Raw genomic sequence first — 27,289 nt, 5'->3', positions numbered from 1 at the left:
ACAAGTAAAAGAAATGACACTTTATAACCACAAGTGTTTGTTTGGGATTGCAAACCACTATTATTTTTGACAGTAAAGCATAACGAGCACTCTCTTGTTAGACTGAATTTTAACTTAAACTTAAACTTAATGAAGTTTCTCGTTTCTCACACCTCCACAAATAAAGTGTACATTTTCCACAAGTAATAATTTGGAAAAAAAAGAAAAAAAGACTAGATAAAGTGCAACAAGATGTAGTAACATCAAGATAATTGTGGTAAAATTTACAGATGCAAAGACACGTCGCCACATGGTGTGAAAAAGGCTACTGTCTGCCTTCAATTAGCTGGAACCTTTAATCTTTTTCCCCTCATCATTTGTTTCAATGTTTTACACAATAAACATGTTCGTTATGTGTGTTTAATTACATGGTGTATTGAATGTTTTCGCAAAAGCTCTTAGAATCTACTTGCCTGTGAGCAGTATACAGTAAGTATGTCTAATAAACAAAAGCAGCACGAGTCAATTGCTTTGCAAAATAAAAAGCTTAAAAAAATGAACTGAAAGTTAAGTCTGCAGGTCATGAGTATTACATATGATCTGCAATATTTGAACATTTGAAAATCACTTGTCTAATAAATCAAAATCACTGGCAGTATTAATACTAACACTTTTCTTAGGATACCTACGTAAGTCTTAAATTTAAAGACATCATTGTGGATTTATTTCCATTGACCATCATTGTGTCCTCTTTTAATGTACAGTAGGTCCAGTTGTACTAATAACACCCTGAATGACTGAAATTGTTTATGTTGATAACATACTTTCATACAAGTTAGCTTGAAAAAATAGAAACTGTGAAAGAAGCCAGGTTTTACAGTTTAAAGCTCCACCATCTACAGACTTTCCCTAATTGATTCCTGCATATATTTTTCCAAATAATGATAATGGAAGTTTGAAACTGTTGAGTTCGTTTTTCACAGGTGGACAGAGTGACAATGATTACAGTGAACTCCTGTTATATCAGCAGGTTACACATGGTCATTTAATGTGAAAATGTCACAAATTATTACTCGGACTCGCACAATCTCACAGACAACCCTCAGGCTCTAAAGATTGCCATTCTACCATCACATCTCTTTTAATGAGCTCTCCTTGGCTTCCTGCACTCCTGCTGCGGCAGTCGTAGCTTTGCTTACAGTATATGTGCGGTATCAGAAGTTCCTGTTTTCTCTTCTGACTAAGCGTTCATTTCTGCAGTAAGAAGTCTTCGGCAGTTTTGGCCTCAAATTTTGCTGCCTTAAGGCTAAAAACAGAAGCCACCTTCAAGCCAGGGAAGATTCTCGCTCATTTTCCACCTTTCCTGCCTCTTCTTTGTCAGGTCTTAAGCCAAGACCAATGACTCCTATTAGTGAGTGTGGCAGGCCAGCTGACAGGCTGGTCAATATCCATGAGAAGGCCACTTCATTAATGATCCCAGCTTGCTCGGAGAGATTGAGGGGCCAGAGAAAGTGGCCTCTGACAGGCCACAGGGAAACATGAGGGGCTTGGGCTATTTTCAGTAGGGCACACTAAAGCTGTCAGAGTTCCCTGCAGTTAAGGATATATTTTGGAGACAATCTATTCCAGGTTTGCATTAAGAACTAAGATACGTGTGAACATACTGCTGGAAAAGCTTTAAATACCAAATATTCAATGTTTTTTTGTGAATAAATTGTCCAAAAAAAATGAAAAAAAAAATAGCTGTATGTACTGTAATTATTTTTACAGCAATTTTAGAGAACACGTTGTTTATTGTTAAATCAGCAGACCAGGAAGGTAGACTTCCTCAATTTCCAATTTTCAGATTTCACTTCCAAGTAAACTATTAACATTTTTAGGCAGATCGAGGTTCCGATATTTAATCTATGCCAGATCTCAGATGAGGTTTTACACCCGCCCAAAAGAACTGGAGGAAAAATGAAACAAACTTAGGTTCAGTTTAAAAAAGTCTTTAAATCAAATTACAATATGCAACAGTTACTCCTAAAAAAAGAGGCCTCTGCCTCGAGCCTCTGTTACCACGAGTTAAAAGTGACAAAAACAAACAGGGAGATACTGGGATAGAAAGACAAAACCATATTGAACTCCGTGTTGACTAATGCTGCATCCTGCAGCGCGGAAGCAGAACAGAATCATGTTGGAATAACAAGGAATTACAGTGACTCCTTTGCTTGTGGGATTGCAGCACTGATACAGTTATCTGCAAGCTATAATGCCGTGCGCCACACTCACTGGCAGCACATCCTGTATTGTAAGAGGAACTGATAAACCATTTCACTGGATCACAAGTCGTTTAGATAAGTTTCTCTCTACAAGCCTCTGTGTCCACACATCCCATTTCACACAACACGGCTCGGTTACACACCCATTTGCCTTTAGCCCTTGTTTTCTATCATGTTGGGGCGCTAATCAGCAGGTGTGTGTTCGGACGGTGAGATGATTTCCCTGCCCTGGACAACACGGAAGAGCTATCTGCGTAATAGAATTATCTAGAGAGGCCACTCAGAATTAACATAATACAAACTCAAAATGTAAATTGTCTTTGGAGGGAATGTAACATGCATACAAATCTGCTCTACTGCTCTTTGTCTTATCATCCTCTCTCTCTCTCTCTCTCTCCCTCATACCTGCACACTTTCTCTTCCTTATTTCCTGTTTCGGGGAGCTGGTGGGAAAAAAAAAAAAAAAATCCTCAATGTCGACTCAGGCACACACACTTTTCCACACATTTTAGGTGCAAATACTTGAGAGGTGTGTGTTCCGCTGACACGTGTGAAGCTAAATGCCAACGTACCATTTAAGAGAGAAAGGGCAGCGGCACATCCAACCTTTGTAGTGTGTCATTCAGTGGTGTTCACAGTCATTCTCGTCTAAAAATGAGGTCTTCTCTGTCCTGGGGAGCGGCGGAGCCTTTTCACCTTATACGGCAAAAGTAGGAGATGTTAACATCCTCCAAGACATCTGTCAGGAGAATGGAGGAAGGACAAACAGGGACAGAAAATGTATGCAATTACTGGAAATGAATAGAATGAATCATTTGACCTTATTTCAATTCTAATGACAAACCTCCAGTATTGTATCTTATGACTTTGTCCATTTTTTTCTTCTTGTTCCCACAGTCACACACTTATCCACTTTTGTCTAATAAAACAAACACAACTTCAGTGTATTTTATTGGAATTTAATGTGGCAGGTCAACACAAAATAGTGCAAAACTGGTAAGTGAAAGAAAAAGGAAACATGACGTTCAACATTTTTCCATGTAGAAAACCCTACAGGTTCCAGGATACAGGATGGAACCCTAAACATTTAGCCAGAGCTGGAATGAAATGGCATAGATGAAAGCAGATTCATTTTCAGAATGGTCCAGTTAAAGCTCAAGCCTAAATCCAATTGAAAATCTGAGAAAACTCTTTAAAATTGGTGTATACGGACAATCACCAAACAATCTGACTGAGCTCGAGTTGAGGAAGAACAGGTCACATTTTTCACAATTTTATTTGTAATTTCATTTAAAACAACTTGTCATTTACCTTCTGTTTTACATTTAGGAGTTATTTTCTTCTGGCTTTGCTGATGCAACACAAATTCTCAATAAAAACAAAGTCTGTTGCTGTAGTGTGTAAAACATGTAAACAGAACAGTCATTGTATATACAATTTTAAAGATGAGGTGAAGATGAGCACTCTGGGCTTTTGGATGCAGCAATTCAGAGTTTTCCAAACTTCCAGTCTCCCCCCTGCCTTCGAATCACATGGCGGGAGGGAAAAGGCCACCTTTTTGTCACTAAATGCCTCCTCCATTCATTCACTCGACAGGAAAGTATTACGTTTTTCTCAAGCTAAAATGCCAGATTTGAAAGCCCTCGATTCGATTAATGTTTAGTGTAAGGTTGTGTGCCACCTTTAATCCTCAAAGTATGTTCCAGTCAAGTAAAAGCCACGCTAATTTGGGGGATGGGAACGTCGACTTGTCCTGGACTGTGAATTATTTCAGCTGCATGTATTAAGTGGAGTTCCACCTCTAATGTATAGATTCGCTGGGAGTCTTTCAGGATAATGACAGCTTAAGCTGTGTGTCCTGCAGAGTGGCTGCAGGCGCTGCTTTGTTAAAAGGCTTCCACAATACGTCTCGCATTTAGAACAGAAGTTACTTTTAAACCTAAATTGTACTCTAAAGTTTGTTTCTGTCCTTGTGGGATTTATTATTTAATGGTTTTTATCCCGAGCTGAACTTTAGAAGGGGGATATAAAACACAACTGACCAAGTCGAAAAATGCATTTTTCAGCTGTTTTTCCAGTGTTTAAAAAAAAAAAAAAAAAAAAAAGCTAATCTAAAAGTCAAATAAGTTTAAAGTAGCAGTAATGAAACGAGTTAGCTTTTTTGTAATGATTCCACTGATGAGTAGAATAACTGCGTAAACATTTCCTTTGAATATGTAATGACTTTTTAGAGTGTTAAGGCCATGAAACTTGCTACCACACGATGAAGGTCAAGGGTTGTTTTTCTCCTTTGACGTTAGTGTGCGTATACAGTTACACCCCCTCATACACACTGCTACATAACTCTTTATTTTACTGAAGATTTTCTTTTGTGCATTTACCAGAACTCTTCAGAGACCTTGTAGTTGCATTCTATACACTACTGCTGAAAGAAAACGTTTCTCTCCTCCACAGGTGAATAGGAGTTTGTAGACATTTTGGGTCTTTTTGCAAACAAACTCAAGGTGGCCTCTGCATGCAGCTTTGTATGGAGAGAATAGTAATATTATTTACCTAAACCAGAGCTTTTTTTTTTTTTATCATGTCAAAGTCTGCACTGGTTTTGCAAAATGAAATATCCTTCCCTCGATCTGTTGCCTGAAATTTACCACAGATTAGGTTGCAGGAGTAACAAGTTCAGATGGGAAACCAAGAGAAAAATCCCCATTTCATTCTGGATTTGATGGCCCAAAAGTCTCACTGACCACTAGACCTGTTTTCAACATTAACTCAACAAAAGGTTGAGTGCAGTATATAACAGTATACTGGTATATATATAATGTTAGATCAGGTTATATATCAGTATATATCTACAATTGAACACCCTGATTCAGTTGTAGATATTTAATCTTCATCTAGCTAAACCAAATGTAACAGTTTAACAGTAGAATAGAACAGCATACGAGTTTATTGCCATCTCCACAGGTACATTATAATACAAGCACATTGAAATTCAACAATGGTAAAAATTTTTAAATAGAGAATAATTCTAAGATAAAATAGACACATAAAAAGACACCATCCACTTAAGAAATATATTAATCCTCACTATATAAACAGTAATTGATATTGCACTTTCAAATGATCTATCTAATTGCAGTTGAAATTTTGCACCTTAATCACATTTTGTGTTGCAGTCATAAGTTGTTCCTGCCCTTTTTAATATCCTGTGCCACTAATCTGACAGTGGCTGGAAAAAGCTCCTGTGTAGGTGGCCCAGTGTGCAATAACGCTTACAGGCCTACCATGTCTCATGTTGTGGCCGGAATCCACCCAGTGGAAAAAGGCGTGAGCAGGGTGGAAACCGTCTCTAAGAATCTGCTGTGTGCAGATTTAAAAACATTTAAAAAAAGAATGTCAAACACCTAAAGTCTTATTAAGCATTTAAAAGTGGCTTTATTTGGTTCTGTTTTAGTGGTGATTGTGAAATAATTATTTTAATGTTCACTAAATGCTTGTTTTAGAGCTAAAAACTAAGAACTTAAGAGAATAGCAGATAACATATTTATGTATCTGTACTGTACTGGGAAACGGGAAAACATATTTTTATCTAAACAAGACATTTTCTCCTTCAACAGAGTCCTAAAAGAAAGCAGTCAGTTTAGCATGAATCATAATTTGCAACCATATGCAACGCAGCACCTCAGTGACCATAATGCTGGCAATATGCAGATGATGCAGCACTGACAGGTCACTTCTGAGTCAGACGAGGAACTGAGTTTATTTTATTTTTGTAGCAAAAAAGTTGTTAATTTTATTGCAATGACAGTAAATGACATTAACATCATTATCTGTAGACATAGGAACCTAGATCTTTTTGATATCTGCACATTAAGAATCCTCATCGTGTAGCTCAAAGGTGTAGCATTCGTCATCAATACATCCTTAGCTTGAGTCCAGCTCATTACAGTCTTTTTTTTACAAATGTGGTCCATCTCAACTGCACTTCTAGTTTGTTTCAATAAATGTTCAAAAGTTGAATTTTAAGGTAGAATTAACTTTCTATTTTAGATGTAATATTTCCCAGTTTTAGCTCAGCCTTGTATGGCTCATTAAGTCATTGTTTAGATATATTTGAACAGAAAATGCTCTTAGTTTACTCATGTAGACCATGCAATGAGAACTAAATGTTTTTTATTTTGTTTTGTTTTCTTTCTTTCTGTAATTTAAAGGTGACCACTAGCTCCAAAGTCGGACTGTCATTTTATGTGACAATAAAATTCTCGCCTCAGAATCTGGCAACCATTTTTCCAACAAATTCAATCCATGCATAAGGTAAATACAACTATTTAAACTATGTTCTAGTTCAGGATGTCTCCAGGATGTTGCTGCTGTTGAAGATGTTAGCACGTCTCCTGGAACGTGGCGCGGTTCTCCACAAGGCGACAAATAAATCACAGATTCTGACCTTTGCTGGCAACACAGACCTTAGTGACTCCAAATTCTCAAGATGAGAGAAAACTGAGACATAAAGGGAGAGTGATGAAGCGCATACGAGTATGGTCAACAAACACACAAACATTTTTCATACTTCTACATTTTGTCATTCTTTTGTGATGAATAAAGTGGGTATATTCAAAAGTTATGTTTATAGCTTTACACCAAATTTAAAAGATTCCAAAATATGTCTTAGCTTGTTTGAATCAAATATAAAAATAATATGTTTAAAGGAATAGTTCAGACTTTTTTAGAAGTACAAGGAGTTTTTGAACTGCAGTTTCTTATTAGCAGTTGATTCATAACACCTAAGCTTGGATGGATATACATTAAGTTGTATACCATAAATATGAGTCGACACAAGAACAAAAATAATTTCTGCCATCTTAAAGAAACTCAAGTGAGCATACGATTGTTTTAGAGTTTAATATGAACAGCACTGCTTTTCACACAACTGGCTATGAATAGAAACTTTGTCTTACAAATGGTGTGAGATTACATTATGAGTTGTTCCATGTTAAGAAAATGAACTGATTATTTTTCTACATTTATTGAAACCTTTAGTTTTAATACAGACTTATTTGATGTTCTTTACTTTTTGCAAATGCTTATCTTTGGTTAATTAGGAAATTTGGGTTGCAAATGACTTACTGTCAGACACATTTTAAGGAACAGCTTTTCTTATTGCAAGGGCTCTTTGTGTTTCTACAGGAAGCCTTTTCAGATGCAATTGAAAAACTGTAAAGGCGAATACAATGAAACCCAGCAGTCTATCAGTATTTTCACTCTCCCTGTCCGCCTTAGAATTCACTATGTACTCGCTGCTTCTCAAAACGTATTTCCATGAAAATGCTGTCTTGCAAACTAACCTATCGCTCATCTCTGATTCGCTCTGTGAAATGTATTTTTTTAGTCTTCCAAGTGTGTGTCCAGTGCCATTGGCCTTCCTCTCATCCCTGCCCACCATCTGAAGTAGGTTCTTGACGTCTGGCAGATGAATACTGGCAAGCGGGCGTGTCATACCCAGCAGGGTGAATGACTGGCCAAGATGGAGGGTGGGCCATGCAGCCACGCCACGCAGCTGGTGGGCTTATTAACTGTTGTGAGTGTGTGTAGAAGACATAGTGCTTGTCGCTCAGGTGTTACCATGTACATATGTGGTCTAAACACTTCTTCCTTTTCTCCAGCACACACACATTAGACTCCCTGTAGTGTGGCAAAGTGTAGATACTCATCCTTTCAGTTGCAAAGAAGGAGACATCAAAAGCTGGAGAAAGCAAACTGGACAGGGACATAGTGGCTATTTTATTATAGTTGCTACGGTTTGCATATAAAGTGCTTTTTAAAAATCTTTTGCAAAGTAGTTTGTCAGTGCTGCCTGGAGAGTAAATATTGTACATCTTTTGAATATTGAAGCTACATCTAAAAGAATGATCCTGTGTTTGTCAGTGTCTCTTTTCAGGATGAAGCTACTGGTCGAGTCATTTCATTGACTTTTTGTTAGGCCAGAGCAGCAAAAGCACTGTGGAGACTTATCTTATCTGTAGTTTTCTTATTCTTCCCACGAATGAATTGGCTTCCAGGAGATCAAATTATGCACAGAACTCACCAAATTTTTCAGTTGCATCAATCACTGATGCTACTACTTTTTTTAGTATGCCTGAAATGGTACCGTCCACTCACAGGTGATCAGGTTTGATTTTCAGTCTTTGTCAATACACAAAGGTAATTTTTGAAGGAGGTTTGAATTTCATAATCAAATTGGGGTTAAATTTATGATTTCTACATTCATAACTTTGTGATGTTTCATGAAGTTTTTTAGTGTTTTAATTCTATGAAATACCTAAAACCAATCATTACATTATCCTCTTCTTCGACAGTTGCATCAAAAGAAGGTAAAATTTAGAAAAATAAAAAGCATTAATAAATGTTAATGACCCTCCTGTGACCCTGTAGAGCACAGTTCTGTCAAGACAGCGTCTAATAAAACAAGACAGATAGAGGGGGGATATCTGAAAATGATTTTAATGCCACATGGAGGATTTAAAGCGGTGACTCATGAGTGACTCCCCAACTTTGATATCAACCAGCTGTCACCACGGTGCCGACCTTTTACCGTGGCCCAGGGTGACCGTCGCTTTATCGCCGACGTAACGCGACCCCTGACATTTCCATGGCCCAACATCACTGTGGAGAAGGGAAGGCAAGCAGAAAACAAGAGCACAGACTGTGACAGGGTATGCATGTGTGTGTGAGCGTGTGTGTGTGTGTGGCTGATGGGAGATGACCAATGTAGAAGGGATTTTTATGCATCAAGAAAGGAAAAATTATGACAATACTTCCAAAGATTGTAAATATGGATGTTGAGGTTTGCAGATGTTTAATTCTCCTGAACTCTTCTCAGGTCCAAACCCAACATTTCAGTCAGGTTGGGGTCTGGACCTCAACAGGGCCAATGCAGCCCTTTAACATCAATTCAGGATCTTTTTTTTTATTTGTTGCTGAACCTGAGATTATTGGTTTGTTGTTACCAAGCCTCACATTTGCCTATAAAATACTTTGATATAGAGAGAAGTTCATATTTTTCGTACATAAATACTCATGTCTGCTTTTGTATTCATCATTGTGTATGATATGTTGGAAAATCAAAACCAAAACTTTCAGAAATGACCCAGTTCTATCATTACTTAATCCCACACCATAATATGCTGTTCATCCATATTGAAGATTTTTTCATCTCGGTGTGCTGAACACTTGAAACTGAAAGTAAAGTAGATGTTCCATTTAAAGGGAGGTATGGAGGCATTGTGTGACATCGAACGTTTGAGCTTTATATAATATCGTAACGCTATTTACTAGAGATGTGCCGATCAGGTTTTTTCCTGCCGATACCGATCACCCATGAGGGCCGATCACCGATACCAATCACATAATTGTTCTTTTGTATTTTTTATCATAAACACTACCGGTTACATTATGTGGAAAAAGGAACCATGRATTCACCTTAATTTAGACAAAAACTTGTTTTTAATAACTTTTTCCAAGAAGAAAACTAAACAAAACAGGCATTGTGCAAATTGTACTGCTATTGGTAATACTATTTTTAACAGACTGATAACATATGAAGGCTCTGAAGAGGCTAAATAATGCAAAGAGTCAAAATAAAACCTCTCAACATTGCCAAAAAAATTCAAGTATAAAACTTAACCTATGATGTCTGGCGATGTTCGTCATTATGGCTATGCACAGGTGCAAATACAGGTTCCACTACAATAAACAATCCAGAGTTACTGAATGAAAACTTCCTGATAGCATGGCGGCTAGCTGATTACTACTAGTTCTGATTGGCTGTTTCTGACTGAGCGGAGTAATTATGCAGAAMAGGGAGGAGATCAATTATTTTTTCAGAGATTATCTGTCTCATGTTAGGACAGCAAAAGTTTTAATACGTATGTAAAATGTATTTTTTTAGGTTAGATGCTGCAGCTTTAAGCAGAGGTTCGGTGTGAGAGTCACTACTAGGTGGAGCAGAAGCGGCGCTCCGTCTGTGAAATATTACATACCTGTAGCGCGTAGCAGCAATTCAACAGCGAGAGCAGAACCAGCGTCTTACATCGGAGCTCGAAGACTTAAATAATTTTGCGGGTTATTTGTTTAGCTTTCTGACCGTCATGATAATCCTGGTGAGTGTTTGTAGCYGTGCGCTGCTTTACCTGCTATCTGAKCCTCCATATGTCTTTTTTACTGCAGTGAGCCTCGATGTAGCCAAACTCCGTCAAGTATGGCATTGTTTTTATGTTGTATTAGCTTTGTTGTGTTGATGCATTTTGATGTGCTTCAATTTTCCGCCGCAACACGCAAACTTCCCCATTCACTCAGTGCGTTATAGTTACACATCGCTTAGGATTTGTTGCTGCGCGTTTGCGCAGTGTGAAGGAAAGAGGAGACCAGCTGCACAGGCATGATGCGAAATGAGATGCAGGTGATCGGTATCAGCAACAAGAGACTGATCGGTGATCACCGATCATGCACTTTTTCACGGAAATCGGCCCAATTATGATCGGTGGCCGGTCGATCGGCACACCTCTACTATTTACTCCTTTTCCTGGAGTGTTGCCTTGATGCTTTCATGCATGTTTGAGAAATCTGTGAATCTCCTATGGCAGCCTCTTGGGGGTTCCTTTTGTAAGTGAGTTGCTTTGGAGCTCTGTGTAGCTTCCTGTGTGAGTTAGATGTGTAACAGTAAAAGGTTTGCTTCAAGCCACCTTGCTGACCCTTTTAGAAAACACACAGAAATGGTGAGAAATGTCACAATGACCACTCAACACAGCTTTGGTCACACTCACTCATTTGCACTTCAAAATAGTCATACACATTCATACATGCACAGTTTCACTCTTCATGTGTGTGTTCAATGACTTGCCCAAGGACACTTTACCATGTGGTAGGAAGCTGGAATTAAACTCTCCCTTTAGACTCGAAGACAACCACTCTTTACACTGAGCCATAGATGTCTTAAAGAGAGGTTTAAGTCCCGAAGTGTTTGGTGAAAGAGGATTCAGATGAGTCAGCAGCACAGCGGAGTAGCTCTGCTCTCACGGAGATCTGGGAAAACATAGCGAAAAATACACACAAGTCCCAGGATCAGGACTGAGGAAAGGTAAAAATAAGAGCGCTGTAAACTGAGGTAAAACATTGTCACACAAGCAAAGCGGTAAAAATTGTAGCGAAAAAGAGAAAAGACCAGAGAGAGAACATGAGACACAAAGACAGCCAGAGAAAGAGAAAGGAACAGATTTCAGGGGTATGGATGGAGATAAAACGTGTATTACATGAAATTAATGGCAGTCTTCACAAGAGGTACAAGAATCACATTCCTCTTTACATTTGCTGAGAGTGGGAGAGACAGAGGGACAGACATACAAGGCATGCAAAGAAGTGCAGAGCTGTTCACTAACGGCAACCTCAAAGATCTTTTCACTTAGCAATGAAACTTAACACTTCCAACAAAGACCAAAAAAAATGCCATAGAGATGCAACATTGAAGAAGATTCCTTATTTAAAGCATTGTATAAATATATGCCATAAATGTACAGAGAACTTAAGAAGTATTTTAATTAACATAAAAGAGTGACAACTCTGGAAAGCTGACTGGAAAGTTGGGATGAAATGTTTTCAGAATCAGAGTGGAGATTAGTAGACATAGAGAATGTCAAAAGAGGATGATTTTTTATTTTTTCTGCTCCCTCTCACTGTCTTTGCTGGATGCTACCACAAGTATCTGTGATTCAATCTGGCATTTTGATTGATTGTGATGTAATTTTCTCCTGTTAGTTTCTCAGAGATTTGAGAGGATTTCCACTTACAGCTGCAGACCATCAGTTATTCCACACCTGGATCCCATTCAGTCTTCAGTCTCACACTCAGACAGCTTTACACATGTAGTGACGTTTTTCTCCCACTCTTTTCAGATCACTTAAACTCACTCAGATTTCTTTTAGAGTGTCTGAGAAGTTATTTTCTTGCCAATAGTTCTACATTGTATTTATCTTTAGGCCTTGCCTGGGGCATATGAATACATTTTAAACTACTGAGTCCACAGCCTCAAGTCTTTTGCGAGAGTTACCAGGTTTCATCCAAAACGATCTTCTGTTATCTCCATCCATCGTCTCATCAGCTCTGACCAGCTACCCGACACCTGCAACCAAAGAGCATCCCCACAGGAAGACACCATCACCATCAGGTTTTATTCCATACATTTATTATCTCCCACTTATGCCAACAGGTTGGTTTGCGGGGCTTAATGAACAAATTCATAGAATACCTTAAAAGCTTTTTCAACATTTCTAGATCAGGAAAATAAAGTCACTTTTTGAAGAGAGCTTCCTTTTGATATAAAACTTTGAGTTTAGAGAGGCATTCACATTTAGAAGATTCACAACACATTTTGAATCATGTTAAGATTTATTTAAAAGGTCTGAGGCATATTTTAGTTTTAGATTACTTGGTTAAAAAACATAAAACAAGGTGAAACTTAGTGTATTATGTGTACTACAACACCAATTTTGCTGTTATTTGCTCATTTCTCGATGCCGGTTTCATATATACGTGTGTAGACATCAGCACTGCATGGGGCTGAATTGAGTGATTGACGTCTTAAAATATGATAACACTTAAGAGACGGGCTCATCTTGTGGAACATTCTTGTGAAAGAAGCATTAAATCTGCGTCCTTCTGGGCTTTTTTTTCTATTCTTTCAAAGAGGATCTGTATATTTGCATCAATTGTTCCAGATGTCTGGCGATGTTCGTCATTATGGCTATGTACAGGTGCTTTGACATCATTTGAAATATTTGTTTTTTTATTGAAATTCCAAAGACTTTGGTGAGATTGTGGCACGCTGGAAATGACATTAAGACCACAAAAGGAGTACATACACACCAAGTCTGCCCAGAAGTCTGTTTTTGTCCCTTGCTCTCTACCGTCTTGTTCCCTTGTGCTTTTCTGAGCTCTGTTCCTGTGTGAAAAAATTCTGTGCAATCTGAAAGTGACAAGGAAGAGATTTATGAAAGTATAAGTGCCTGTTTCTAGTGGATTTCATAGTGCAGAGCAAGGAATATGCAGATGAGAGCGTAGAGGGTGTTGCGGGTACGGGCAGATGTGTTTTCATGCGTGTATATGTGTGTGAGATATCACTATGGGGACTACAGCGCTTCTCCATTTTTCAAGCATTATTATACATGACCTAGTAGCGGCCAAGCTTCAGGAGTGTGGAGGTTAGGAAAGATGGCTTTTGGGATTGTCGGGGTACAGATATTGAATGATAAATGGTGCTCTCAACACTCATGCATAAAGGGACCTCCAGCTATGAGCTGAAAATAAAAGACGATAAGATCATTAACTCCAGCAAACTTATTGCTCTGTTCAAATTTTTATTGTATTGATATGCAATTAAGACTTTCAGAGGTACATCATGAAAGTGATTCATTAGTCCTTAATGAGGAAAAACTTGTTTAAAAGTTACCTCTAACACACCACAACTGCTGCCTTTATGAACAGTTAAATTAAATGCCTGTTGACCGTCTTCAGTTTGTGCACTGTGAAATGAGCTCTATTATTGAAATTTCAAAAATGAACTAACTTAATATAAAAATGTACTCGTCCTCTACTGATAATACAGTAGATGAACTGTGGCTCGGTGACCAAGGTTATTCTACAAAATGTCATTTGAAAAAATTCAAAAAGGATATACATAACTATACAACGTGATAAATCATCTCACCATTATTCAAACCATTGTACTTAGGAACTATGCGGTTTGACATAAACAAGGCAGGGGCTTTATAATAAAAGACGTGACAGCAGTCTACCAAAGCAAAATTATATTGTTTCAAGGAAACCATCGAGTTTCACCTGCATAGGTCCCAGCTAGATATCACATCAATTAAGCAGAACCCTGTTGAGACTTGAGAGGTTACTGATCATCATAAATAGTGTAGTGTGAGCCAAGCCAACACTTCAGAGAGAAAAAAAAAAGTAACACAACAGACAGTTTACTTAACATTTGATAACAGATAAAATGAATAAATATAAGAAGCAGCCAGGCACGTGCAGAGGGGGTAGCTGAGGGGGCTTGAGCACCTGCCCCTTTAGCTCCTTGCCCCCAAGTGCCCTTTTGGTCTTTTTTTTTTGGAGGGGGAGGGGGGGTGGGTATTATTATTTCCTAAGCCCTCTTTTGACACATAAAAGCATGTGCTAAAATTCTTAACTTTTTTGTTTCTTTTTTGTATAACATAATAAGCCGGTCACCTTGTTACCTTTGACCTGTTGCCCGTGACGCATGACGCAGTTGCCTCTCACGCAGTGCGAGGCAACGTAGCAAACGTTCCAGATTACAGAACAGTTTTTGGTGAATTAAAAAAAACGTTTTTGGTGAATAAAGTGGAGTAACTTGCTACTTTTCAGATGACAAAAACGTTGAAGTATCGTTTCTGCTTCAGCTCGGAGTCGCGGTTTAAGCAGAGAGGTAATGAAATAYAACARACACTGACAGGCCTCTGCGTCTGCCTTTCTCTGAAGAACTACTGAGCGGGAGGAGACAACCAGGTGAGGAAAAACTGTTCTCATCTATCGATTCAGTATTTTTATCATACAGACATTAGGCTGTTGTTGTTGTGCTATTAGCTAGCTGCTAGCAAAGCTAGATAACTAAAACGCTTCTCCCCTGTATCGTTAATGATATCAGTCATTCTTTAGTATTGCTTATGCAATAGGGGCACATCGCCCATCCAAAACCGATTATCTCCATAGTGGATATATGTCCGATGTTCTAATTTCCTTTGCTGCATAATGTACATTTCATTTATTCTGCGGTTAGGTAAATGTATCATGAAGGAGAATAACACTGAAATAGAAGTCCAACAAATTTAATTCATTTAGAATTAAAAATAACTAATCCTGAATTACCATGATAGATATAATGCATGTAATAAAAGTGACATTAATAAAGGGGAAAAAACTGAACCCAGACTTTAAGTTTAGGGTCTGGTTCGCAGAGTATGAAGTTAAATTTGTTTCCCAATTATTCAATGAAGAAAAAAAAAAAAAACCTTGGTTAAGTAAAATAAAATTGTAATCAAAACTTTTGGAATTGTAATGATTCCTTTTTTAAAAAGTTTTGTTTAAAATATTTTTTTTAAATGACCAAACATAAATATTTATTTGCACACATCAGGAATCTTTTGTTGTGTTGTGAAAACTCAGTAGGCTTTTCTCATGGTGGCATGCATTAACAGTTAAATTTTTGCTTTTGTGTGTTTTTTTTAATCATTTTTCTGCAGTTCCACGTTAAAGTTTGATGCAGCTCTGCTTTCCTGAATGGGCCATCTTCATCTCCACTGCAGCAAACAGGCAACTCTTTTTATAGATTACGGTTCACTAAAAGGTTGCATTGTGCCCTTGTTTATATTTTTATTAGTGTAATTCTGTAAAGACAAAATATGTCTGGTGATCCAGCTCTGATTTACATGTCTTGCTAAATTGCGGGTTTGAATATTGCAATACTTCCCTATAACAAAATAGACCTGGAGAAAGAAATTACTAATAAAATATCTTACATAGGCATAGTGTTATGCTCTGTATGGAGATGTTTGTTAGCTTTGATTGTATATGTCACATTTTTGTAATTTATTATTGTTTATTGAACTCTGAAATCTGAGTGGCTTTGTTAATATTCTGTCCTAAAATACGGTTAGATGTGCCCTTTTTTTGTTGTTGAGCACCTGCCCCTTTAGTGGTCTCTGCACGGCCCTGGAAGCAGCCATCCTCTTGTTTTTGTCCATTTAAAAGTAAATTCTCGTCCCATGAGGGTTTCCCTGTGACGACAACTGTCTTCACATACAATTCAGTCATTCTGTGGGCTTGCTGCCTTTTCCCTCACAAGCCATCTAAAACATTCTGCTCTGTAACTGCGAGGCAGACAGTTGCATAAAACTCAAAAATGCTGTCAGCAATGTGCAGACTTACATAAATGCTTAAATTTTGGGGGGGAAAAAGTTTGCCTGCCAAGAACCGCAGTGAATTGCAAACTCTGGCACTCAGAATTAAATGTACCACTGAGTCAGTCATCTGGCCCCCACATGAAGAGCTCAAATCTGACTTTTTTTTCTGCTTGAGAATTGGCTTGGTGCATGGCTTCTCAAGTCTGAGTGGACTCTGAAAGCTGTGGGTGGAAATAGTCATAAATGTTACACCTTCAGTCTTTATAGATCTGTTTTATAGAACTGGGATCACCGGTTTTGATTTCACAGAGCTGGTAGACACCACTTTTCTTCCTGCTAACAAAGACATTTACATTCTGATGGAATGGCTGTTAGATGAAACAAAATTCTTGGACTAACCAATCACTTTATTTCATCAGAAAATATTTAACTACAAATCAGAATGTCTTTCCTTAAATTATACATTACTGATCTTTTTTTGTTTTCTTTTTTTCTTAAGTTTATTGCATAGAAAACTGCTCTTACAGCAGCATTTTACACTCAATCTGATTTCACAATCAAATAAACGTGAGGTATAAAAACGGTGGCGTCACACAGCTCAAAGAACAGTAAGAGGCTCGTCAGTGAGCAAAATAACTGTCTTCTGTTTGAGTCATTAAACACACCAACTTCTAATGTCACTTTAAGCAGGGTCCAATCACATTCATCTGTTTGAACAGAGTCATATAGGGAGAGAATGAGAAGTCGTGGAGGGTGAAATAGAGACAATGCTGATATGGTTAATGACAGAGTTGGTGTTTACTCAAGCTGTGATTGCCAAAACCCCAGAGAAAAATAGCAGCTGGACTGGAGATGCTGGAGGATTGTTGGTAAATATACACACCATAAGTTCGATCAACTAAATATCTGATTGTGTCTTTCTTGCGTTGCAGATCAAACAGGAAATATATTTAAGGGTTGTTCTGTTTCAAGGACACTTACCAAAATTAAACAATTAAAATTAAGCCAGTCCACTAAGTATTTAAGTATTAACTAATTTTGCCTTCACACATTGAAACTTGTCTTATATGTCATTCTTAATATATGGGGTTTCATACAATGTTGGTCCAACCTCTGCAGTCGTTATAGCTTTTCAAAAGCTTGAGCTTTTCAGTGTGTTTACGGGGAAGTTTTGGCCATCCTTCCTCATGGGGATTCGTCAGGTCAGACACCATTTTTGGACAAAAAGGCCTGGCTCACAGTCTGTGCTCGAATTCCTCCCGAAGGTGTTCTGTAGAGTTATGGTCAGATCTCTGGAGCTCAGTCAAGATTTCCACACCAGATTCAGTCAACTGTGTCTATGTCCTTGCATTGAGCACTTGTGAAGTCATGTTACAACAGTGGGAGTCCATCCCCAAACTTTTCCACAAAAGCCTAGAGCATGAAATTGTCTAAAATCGGGCAGCCTGTGGTGAAGAGGTAAAACGGATAAAACGGCCCCATATTCAGGGTTATTAACACATCCAGCTGAGGATCAATCTCTGACCTTAGGACCTTTGCTGCATGTATGTCTTCTTCTTTGTTTGTCTATTTCCTTCTTGTATACTGCAGATAACAGTAACCAGTCCCACAAAAACCTTAAAAAACTTAATAGTTTAAAAATTTATTTTAAGGCTGAATTATTGAGAAAATCCATCCATTTTCTTTACACCCTTGTCCCTTATTGGGGTCGGGAGGGCTGCTGGTGCCTATCTCCAGCTAATGTTTCGGGCGAGAGGCGGGGTCACCCTGGACAGGTCGCCAGTCTGTCGCAGAGACACACAGGACACACAACCATCCACACACTCACTCACACCTAGGGACAATTTGGAGAGGCCAATTAACCTGAGAGTCATGTTTTTGGACTGTGGGAGGAAACTGGAGAACCCGGAGAAAACCCACGCATGCACAGGGAGAACATGCAAACTCCATGCAAAAAGACCGGGGCCGGGAATCAAAGCAAGAACCTTGTTGCTGCAAGGCAACAGCTCTACCAACTGCGCCACTGTGCAGGCCTGTTGAGAAAATCCTCACGTAGAAAATAAGTGGCCAAACACAATGCCTGAAAAACAGTTCCATCTTGCAACTTTACATCTAACACAAAGCAAGTTATAAGAATGACATCATTCTTGTAACTAAAACCCAGAGTCATTCTTTATTGCCACGTTTCACAGTCTAAAATATTTAACATTATTGCACTGAATGTTCATATTACAGTAACACTTTTTGAAAAATACTGATTCTGGTAAACTTTTGCTGAGTCTCAATCAGTCTCAAGCTTGAGCTTCTTATTTTATTTCTATGTTCCTAAGAATGTCTGTTATCTGTTACTTTACAGGCAGAAGTAAAAAAAAAAAGTTGCAAGTAGTTGCAAACTAACTATAGTCATTTACAACTCCCTAAAAGTGGTTTTGAATGGCATTAGGCATACTTTTAGAGCCAAATTACTACCAGTCTGTTTGCATTTGTGTACGCAAGTGCATGCGCAACTTTTCATGTGCACACTGAGGTGATGCAGTTCTGCTCTAAGATGTAGGAGCGAGCAGGTTGGGGGGCATATTGTAATTACTCGCTGCATTAAAATCGCTTGGTGTTATGGATCACAGGGGGGATAGTGGTGTCTGAAACGGCCGTCTCCTTCAGCGGTCGTTTCTTCATATGACAGCAAACATACAGTCTGCAGCCATAAAAAAGGGAAGGGCTTTATATGTTTGTATGTGTCGCCAATACACAACACCCTGGGTCTGGCAAGAACATAGCTGTAAAAGAAAAGAGGAATGACTCTTAAAAGGAGGTTTTATATGGCCATGGGGAGAGTTTTAATGGGATCTTTTGGTTTATTAGTAAGCAGAGGTTATGCACACAGTCGTTCCAATCTTTGGCCATTCAGTGTAATGGTGGGCAGTTCTAAATGCCTGAACAATGCCATGATAAACTGTCTAAGCGTACAACAAGATTAACTGACCAAAAAAGAAAAAGAGAAAATAGGCACAGCAACATGCCTAGGTTCAGAAATAGTTAGAAACACTATGTTAAAGTTGTGCAAAAAACTATTCTTTAGATTCCACGTAATAAATGAACTAACTGCACTCTGCTCTAGCTTTTCTTTAGATAACTGTAGTCAAATGAACATTTTTACATTTCTCCCATTTTAACAAATGTCAAACTTACTGATCAGCCAAAACGCAAATAAATAAATAAATCTATCCAAACTAGCATTGCAGCAGTGTTCATTCGTAGCTCACACTGGGGTCAAGAAGAGGCTCACCCCGTCACCAGTCCGTCACATGGCAACACAGAGACACACAGATCATACAACACACTCAGTCATAGCAAAGTGCAATCCATAGAACTGCATTAAGATGACTTTCTCAGGTTTAAAGAGGGAGGGATTTGATGTAAGGGAAAAAATGATGCCACTTTTAGAAGAATCCAGTGTTCAGATTCATACTTTGTTACATTTTTCTCCTTTTCAGCTTTTATAACACTTCAAACTTCCCATTCAAATCTGTCCCTTACGTCCTCATTAGAATAAGGCCTACTTCTTACCCAGCAGTGTTACGGCGGCCCGTACTGTGGTCCAAGATAATGATCCAAGGAACAGGCTGTGGGCAATCATCAGTAATAATCCCACTATTGACAGTTCTTACATAAAATCATGCAGTGCACAGAAGTTATCTTGTGTTGTTGAACACATTTCACAATTCATCGACCCTTGCCGAATTTCAGTCTTAAACAAAGAGTGGCCTTGTTGGTGGTACAGGCTCCATTGTCCCCGATGGGAGAAGATGGTGCAGGTTGAAAACAGCCCTAACCTTTCATGCTTGTTTACGCTCTCTGTTGAAAGGACCTGAGGATGGGAGGGATGAGAGGAGGTGGAAGAGGGAAACGACGAGGTGACCTCTCCTAAGTTTACGCAGCCGCCACCCCCATCTGTTCCTCTCGTCCCCTGGAGACCCAGCGGCTGGGCCTTAATGAGGGACCCGATGGAATTGTTGGGACGTCACCACAAAGAGCGCTGGGATGTTGAGACCGGCCGGGCGAAGCAAGGGGATAGAAGAGTGAGCGTGTTTGTGTATGTCCGCTTTTGCCTTTGTTACCGAGGAGCATGGGGAAGATAAAGGGCTCAGGAATAGGAGCCGTACTTGCTGCGAGGATGTTTGTTGAAGGTATTTCCTTCTCAGCTGCTTGTTTGACTTTATCTCTCAAACTTTGTTTTTTCCCAAAAGCACAAAGTTCAAAGCTAATGTCCTTCATTGGGCTTTTTTTTTAAAATTAACATTAATAATATTATTTTTGTTAAAGTATTTTGAAGCAAGATTTTTTTGTGTGTGTGTTTTTTAGTTCAGAGTAAATTTTTTGAACAAAATCTAAGACTTAAAACCCTGTAAAAAGAGAAATATAGACAACTGTTAGTAAAACAGCCGACAATAGAGTTCTATACAAGGAAAATCATCTGATACCTACAACCAGGTCTCCCAGAAATCCAAGACTTAGAGGATAAAATTATTTTTCCCAGTAGAAGGGATATTGATCCTAGTATTACAGTCAGCTGTAAAATGACTTTGGGTTTATGATGTGTTGAAGAGGAATGAGCCATAGATTTGCAAAGCACATAATTCTCACTGCTGATCTCTGTGTTCTCAACAAGAACTCCATCTGGTTGTTACAGTAAAGAATCTTTGTGAATTTTTGCAACGTTTTGAAGGAGCACAGCATGTCTTGATACTTTATAATTATTTTACTTGTCTGATCCAACAACTTATAACACATACAGTATATTTTTGGCTCAGAAAACAGCAACACGAACATCTGTAAGATCCACATTCACTATGCTGTTTTCTTGTGCAAAACAGTTTATGCATCTGTTTAATTCTCAGACTGCACAAAAAGAAAGATGCACTCAACAGAACAAGAGTAAAACAATCCATACTTGTGCTTTCATGTAAATGCAGCTAGTGGAAAATGCTCCTATTTACAGATTTATGCAGTTTACAAATAGCAGGTTGAAGGAAGTAAAAAAAATAAAAATAAAAAACGTGGCAAATATGCATTGCATGTGTTTAAAATCTTGTGGTTGCCTTTTTGTATGCGGAACATTCCCATGATTTCCGATAATACTCAAAACTCAAATACATACCTCGTTACAGAACATGTCTCTACAAGGTAGTAAAATTCATCCACTCAATGTGAAGAGACTTTGAGATGATTTGTGGTGAGTTTGTTTGCAACTGCAATTAATTAGTGCAGTCTCCATTTTAGCTCCAGTGAAAAAAGAGAGAAGCATATAGAACATGTAAAAGATTATAGACTCACAGAATTGCATTTTGCCTGGAGCAGATTTTTCTTTTTTATCTTTGAAAGATAGAAACATCATTAACCAGTTTGCAAAACAATTTGCCAAATCTTTGTTTTACAAGAAACTAAGAGGATAGACATTTGATAGGTTAAAGTTGTATTGATAAAATTTTTATTACATTTAAAAAGGTTGAAATGGTACAAATAAAATAAAACTTTGACTACACTTTGATTTTTTTCTCTTTTTCCCTTCATCTACCAGATGTCAACTTACAAGAGCTACTTTAGAGGGTACATTGTTTCGATTTTTCTTTTTCCTATTTAACAAAAATCAAGTCTTTCAGAAGATACTTTGTACTTCAAGGTTTCATATGATTAGTTTTAAACGATTGTTCTCAAAACAAGAGTGGAACAAAAACCATCCTTTGTCAGTTATTGGTAGAGTCTCACTTTGTATATGCGAAGAAATTACAGAGGAACGCCGATATTGAAAGTTTGTACGGAAAACAATGCAAAGAATCTTATTCACTGCATCTTTGAAAAGATTTTTTTTTTATTTTTAAGTGAAAAATGAAGGGTTTTTTCCCTCTCCACTCTATTTGTCCTTCAGGCAGCACAAAGTGAATTGCCACTGGCCTCAGCAGGTTTGTGTATAGTGACAGAGAAAAAGAAAGTGGGAGAAACAAAAAAAAAGTGGAAAAACAATATTTCCTTTAGAACCCTCAACATAGTTTTTCATTTTCAAATCTGTTAGGTGTCGCTGACTTTCGCTCTTTAGTACAAAACAACCACAGAAGAGTTCTGCTGTAACAACTGCTGTAGTACCAGAATGTGAGAGGGAGGTTACCTGAACCCAGATGAATAAGACATTTTCCAGATTGCTGCACTCTTTGTAAAAGGGTAACTGCCGAGCTTTCTTCCATTCGTTCGCATGCCACAAATTCCATCATGTCATTCTTTCCCAAACAAAGGATAAATCCAAAATGGAATTGTTTGTGAAAAAATTGGTGCACCTGAAACCCCTGGTATTTGAATGCTATGTGCTTTCCTTTTACCGTGACTATAGATGGAGAATAAGGGTGGTTAAAACATCCCAACGCAGAAGAAGGTGGCAGATAGGCAGGTTGCAGGAATTACGCAGGCTTTATTTCTCAGGTCTGAACGAAACGAGAATGTGAGAAGAATAAACCAAGGTGGTTCTGCCATGGGATATAATGCAGAACCACCTTCAAAAGCAACAACCGTCAGTAGTTTTATTCTACACGACTTTATCAGACCCTCACATTGTTGTGGAGGAAATCAGGCCTAAAACATATCGGGTTTGGGGATATCAGAGGGACGGGGTCTCAGGAGTGGAGCCACCGGGGGCAGGTGGTTGTCATCCCCACTTGGGGTGGTTGACTCCTCGTGGCTGCATGCTGGCTTTTAGGCAGTCTGTACTGGCAGACAAAGGTTACTGGTTTGATGGGGTGTCTGCTACTGGGTGGGTTCAAGGTTCTGGGGGTATGTTACCCCTGGGCTGGGTTCCTGGAGGGCTTTGATTCTGGTGGGTATGTTCCCTGGATTTAGGGCTGGTGCTTGCGCTGGTTCTAAGCCCTGGCCTGGGGCCCTGAATGCGATGGTTGCCTTGGGGCATCTTAAGCTGGCCAGGTGAGGTGGTACATTAGAGGGGTTGAGTTGAACTCAGCCTGGGGATCTTGAAAACAAAAAAGAACTGACCCACTTCTTTTTACAACATTGTTTCAGTGAGATAAGTTTCACAGGTAATTAATTCAGTACATCTCATTTAAGGGCTCATGGCAGCATTTCAACCTGATTAGGTCTATTCTGTTGTGAATTTGCTGCTATGTTTGAAATTATTTTCTGTTGATCCGAGTTCAAGCCAAGTCATTGCTGTGAGAAAAATGGCCTCACATTTTACCAGAGGAGATGAAGGCAAAACAACCCAAATTCATCTCTCATCAACAATGGAGCTTAAGATTTGCTAGTGTTTAGTCTATGAAAATTTTGGTTTTCCCCAAAATGGGCAAAAGCATCTGCTTTGGTCTCACAGTGTCTGTCCAAAGGGTATTAAGAGGAAACTTTGCAAACTGAAGCAATGCTGCTATATTCCTTTTTGCAGAGGCTCTCTCCAAGCAAACCTCCAGGCTTTTGGTAATCATTGTGATATGAACTGTAACATTTAATGTAACTGAGCCCTGTAGTAACAGAAATCAAACCGTTTTTTTCCCCGTCTTTTTGGTGTTTCTTTAAGCATTGAATGCAATAATCTTAGGAATACTTTGCCTCTTGTTGGGAGATTGGCAGGTGGCTTAAATTTTCTCCACTTATAAATAATTGTTTTCATCGTAAAAATGTAGAACTTTGGACTTGGCCTTCTAGTCCTTCCCAGATTGATGGGTAGCAATAGCTTTTTTGTCATCACTGATGATGTCTTTCTTCCCAGACATTTTGTTAACACACCCACACGTTCCACACGTCCTGACGTTCCCTCCAGAATCCTGGAGCTTGTAGAATAATTGTGAAGTCCTGAAGCCTTTTCCCCTGTAACAGAATCACACAGTGAAGTTCTTAATTCTCCAGAAATCCTCCTGTAATATTCCAATCAACAGTTTGTCATATCAGGCCATTCTGATATAAATCGGTGATGAATTATTGCTGTTTGCTTTTGAGATAAGTGTTAAAAGAAGACAATTCAAAGCACATACTCTTATAGCAAAATGTTTGCTAAATAAATTCAACGTTTCACAACTTCACCTGTGCTAATATTTGTGCAAATAAGGTAAAAGTAAAAGGTCAACATTTCTTTTAGCTAAAATTTACCAGAAATCATATCAGTCTGCATAATGCAAAAAAAAACAAAACAATAAATAAAAAAATATCACAACAGAACCTAAAGCCAAACTTTTGGCCTTTACTGTAAATGCCTGGGTATGCTCTAAGGTCATGCGTCTGCCCTTTGATTCCTGAACACATATTTTTTTACAAGCGCTCATGCTCGCGGCCACCATCGGTGGCAGCATCTGCGTCTTAGTGTGTGACTCTGCAACGCTGAGACTAAAGCCCATCAGGCTGTGCTCACATGCAATTCAGATGAGCTCTGCAAATCCAGCATGAAATTAAATTTACGACTTGGGCCACGACACACACACAAACACCCCTACACACACTCCTCTATGATGTCCTGATAACACAAGGCCCAAAGTGTATATGCATGTACATGTGTGTGTGTGTGGGGGGGTGTGTGCGTGTGTGTGTGTGTGTCTGTGTGTGTGTGTGTGTGCACTTGAGGTGCTGCGAACTAACAGAAGCAGTGAGTGACTGTGCAACTTGTGTGCATATTTTTTTCACGGTTTCTATGATTTATATTAGCTTCAAAGATGCAGTGTGTGACATCATACAGGAGTCATGATTCAGTTTAATGACAAGGTGAATTTTTACTGAACATTTTTCCATGTGTGTTTATTTGTGTGTCTTCTACCTCCATAATTTCATCCTGGTTTGTAGATCGCTCTGCCCCGCCCTGCTCAATAATAGAGCATTGCCAACAATAACAATAACACTAATGGCTACTAGCATTACACCACAGTCCACACCACATCTATAACAGCTGCCACATAGACACGCATTCACGCACACACACACACGCACACACACGTTTCAATCGAAACTAAGTCTGCCCCAATCATGTCAGCCCTCGCTCCCTCCATTTGCATAAAACAATTACCCTGGGCGGACTCAAGGTTCAATGTCGTCTAGACGACATGTTTCACTGTGGTGTCATCAAGCTGTGTGTGTTTGTGAATGTGCATGCATGCGTGTGTGTGTATGTGTGAGAAGAGGTGTAGTGGGGACACACTAGGCTGGTTGTAAATTAGCTGGGGTAAGGCTTCTCGGGCACTGGCCGCATCACATCACCCTGAGGCGTATGGGGCTTGGAAGGATTTATTCACATAGATAATGCACACATGTAAAAGAGAGAGAGTGTACGCTCTCTCTCTCGCACACACACACACACACACACGCACACACACACGCACACACACACACACACACACACACACACACACACACACACAGAAAGAAAGAACTGACTTCTAGAACTAATATTCATAGCAGGACAGAAAGGCGGAGAAACAGGGGAGAATCAGAATGAATGAGAGAGTGTGTGTGTGTGTCTGTGTGTGTCAGTCTACATTTGTGTTTGTTGATCTCTTTTTTTTCCTCACTATCTCCCTCTCTGTCTACTAAGCTTTCACCACCCCATTATTTTCTGCTACTGAGCCTCGGCGATCAATACTAACAACTCGTCGGGCATCAGAGAGTAAGAGGTTGGCTCCTTTCTTCCCCTCCTCCCCTCCGACCAACAAGAGGCCATGCATAGACAAAGCAGATAGAATAATAGCCGAAACAGAGGACAGGAAACACTTTGCCTACTTGGCCATGAGCAGATCTGGGTTTGGAAATGTTGCCATTTAAGACCAATTAGGGAATGAAAACATTATGCAGTGTGTGTGTGTGTTTTAAATACATGGAAAATAATGTAGATTTAAGTAAAGGAAAGTTAAAGTTTGAAAAGCTCAGAAGAGCTCGCTAAAGATAAAAGAACAATTCCATTAAATTATGTTTCAGGCCAACCAGCACAACAACCTCTGTGTGGTGCTAAAGACCATTCAAATCAAGAAAAGATTTATGTTTAATCTTTGAACCCTCTAAAAACTGGCATTCTCCTGCTGTCCCGTTTTGGTGAGTCTGTGTGAACTGCAGGCTCAGACTCCAGTTTTAGCTGACTTGAGCGGCGCCCGATGTGGTCAAGGTTTGACGTGTTGGCTGGTCAGAGAAGGGATTCCTCAAATCTTAGTTTTACTGAAAGGTTAGTTTATTCCAATGCGACATTGAACGTCGCTTTTTTTCTCCTTTCTTTATCTCCTTCCCCATTCTGCTGCTCGGTGTGAACTTCCGAAAATCCTCTTCACCGCATTAATTTGCTAAATACACTGAAACAATCTTATGTGAGTGGCTATTTGCTGTAGTCAAGCATGTACCTAATAAAGTGGCAATTAAGTGTATGTGTTGTAGCTTGAGATGTAAAAGAGTTGGTATAAAAATAAAGAAAAGTGGGAGGATGAAAAAGAGGAGAAAGTCTGGGGTTGGGTAATTGTCCCTTGCAGTAGGGGTGGCAAAGTGACAGGGGCATTGGATGACAAGCCCTTGCCCTCCTTACTCAAACAGAAGCACACACACACACGCACACACACACCCCCACACACACGCACACAGATATACGCAGACATAAAACGGGATGAGACGGGAAAAAAGAAAAATGCTAGGATGAGGGCAGCGGAGGGAGGGAAAGGCTGTGACATCCCAGACCCAGGCTAGAGGATTAATGATGAATATAAAAAAAGAGAAAAGAAAATCACACAAAGAAGGCAGAGAGAGAAAAAAACTCAACGGGGGAGCAAAAATAAAAACAAGACAGAATAAAGAAAGGAAAACAGAGGGGCTTTTTTGTCCCAGAAGGATGGATGAAGTGATTTCGCAAGTCAGCCCTCCTAGGGGTGCAGATCTATAGATGCACACACACACATTCAAACACTCATTTCCAAAGAACACCCATCACTGTAGGTGCATTTGAATGCAAATAGACAGATTAATGAAGAGAACTGCTTTGTTTCGTCATCTCTTCTTTTGTCTTTATACACAACTGGTATCATACGCAGACGACACAGTCGCACACACACACCTACACAC

The 27,289-nt window shown here is 39.1% G+C and overlaps 1 long non-coding RNA gene across 1 annotated transcript; it reads right to left on the bottom strand.

The window, feature by feature from the left end:
• Window positions 1–8,687: 8,687 nt before the first annotated feature.
• LOC108166950 (uncharacterized) lies at window positions 8,688–12,424 on the bottom strand. Its single transcript, XR_001777343.1, has 3 exons — window positions 12,346–12,424; window positions 11,158–11,324; window positions 8,688–8,906 (listed from the first exon to the last, which is right to left on the bottom strand). It is a non-coding gene; the product is annotated as an uncharacterized LOC108166950 (long non-coding RNA).
• Window positions 12,425–27,289: the final 14,865 nt, after the last annotated feature.

Source organism: Poecilia reticulata, linkage group LG15, assembly GCF_000633615.1.
Source record: "Poecilia reticulata strain Guanapo linkage group LG15, Guppy_female_1.0+MT, whole genome shotgun sequence".
Classification (NCBI taxonomy): domain Eukaryota; kingdom Metazoa; phylum Chordata; class Actinopteri; order Cyprinodontiformes; family Poeciliidae; genus Poecilia; species Poecilia reticulata.
The sequence above is the reverse complement of the archived record's forward strand: the minus strand, read 5'-3'. Positions and strand labels throughout refer to the sequence as shown.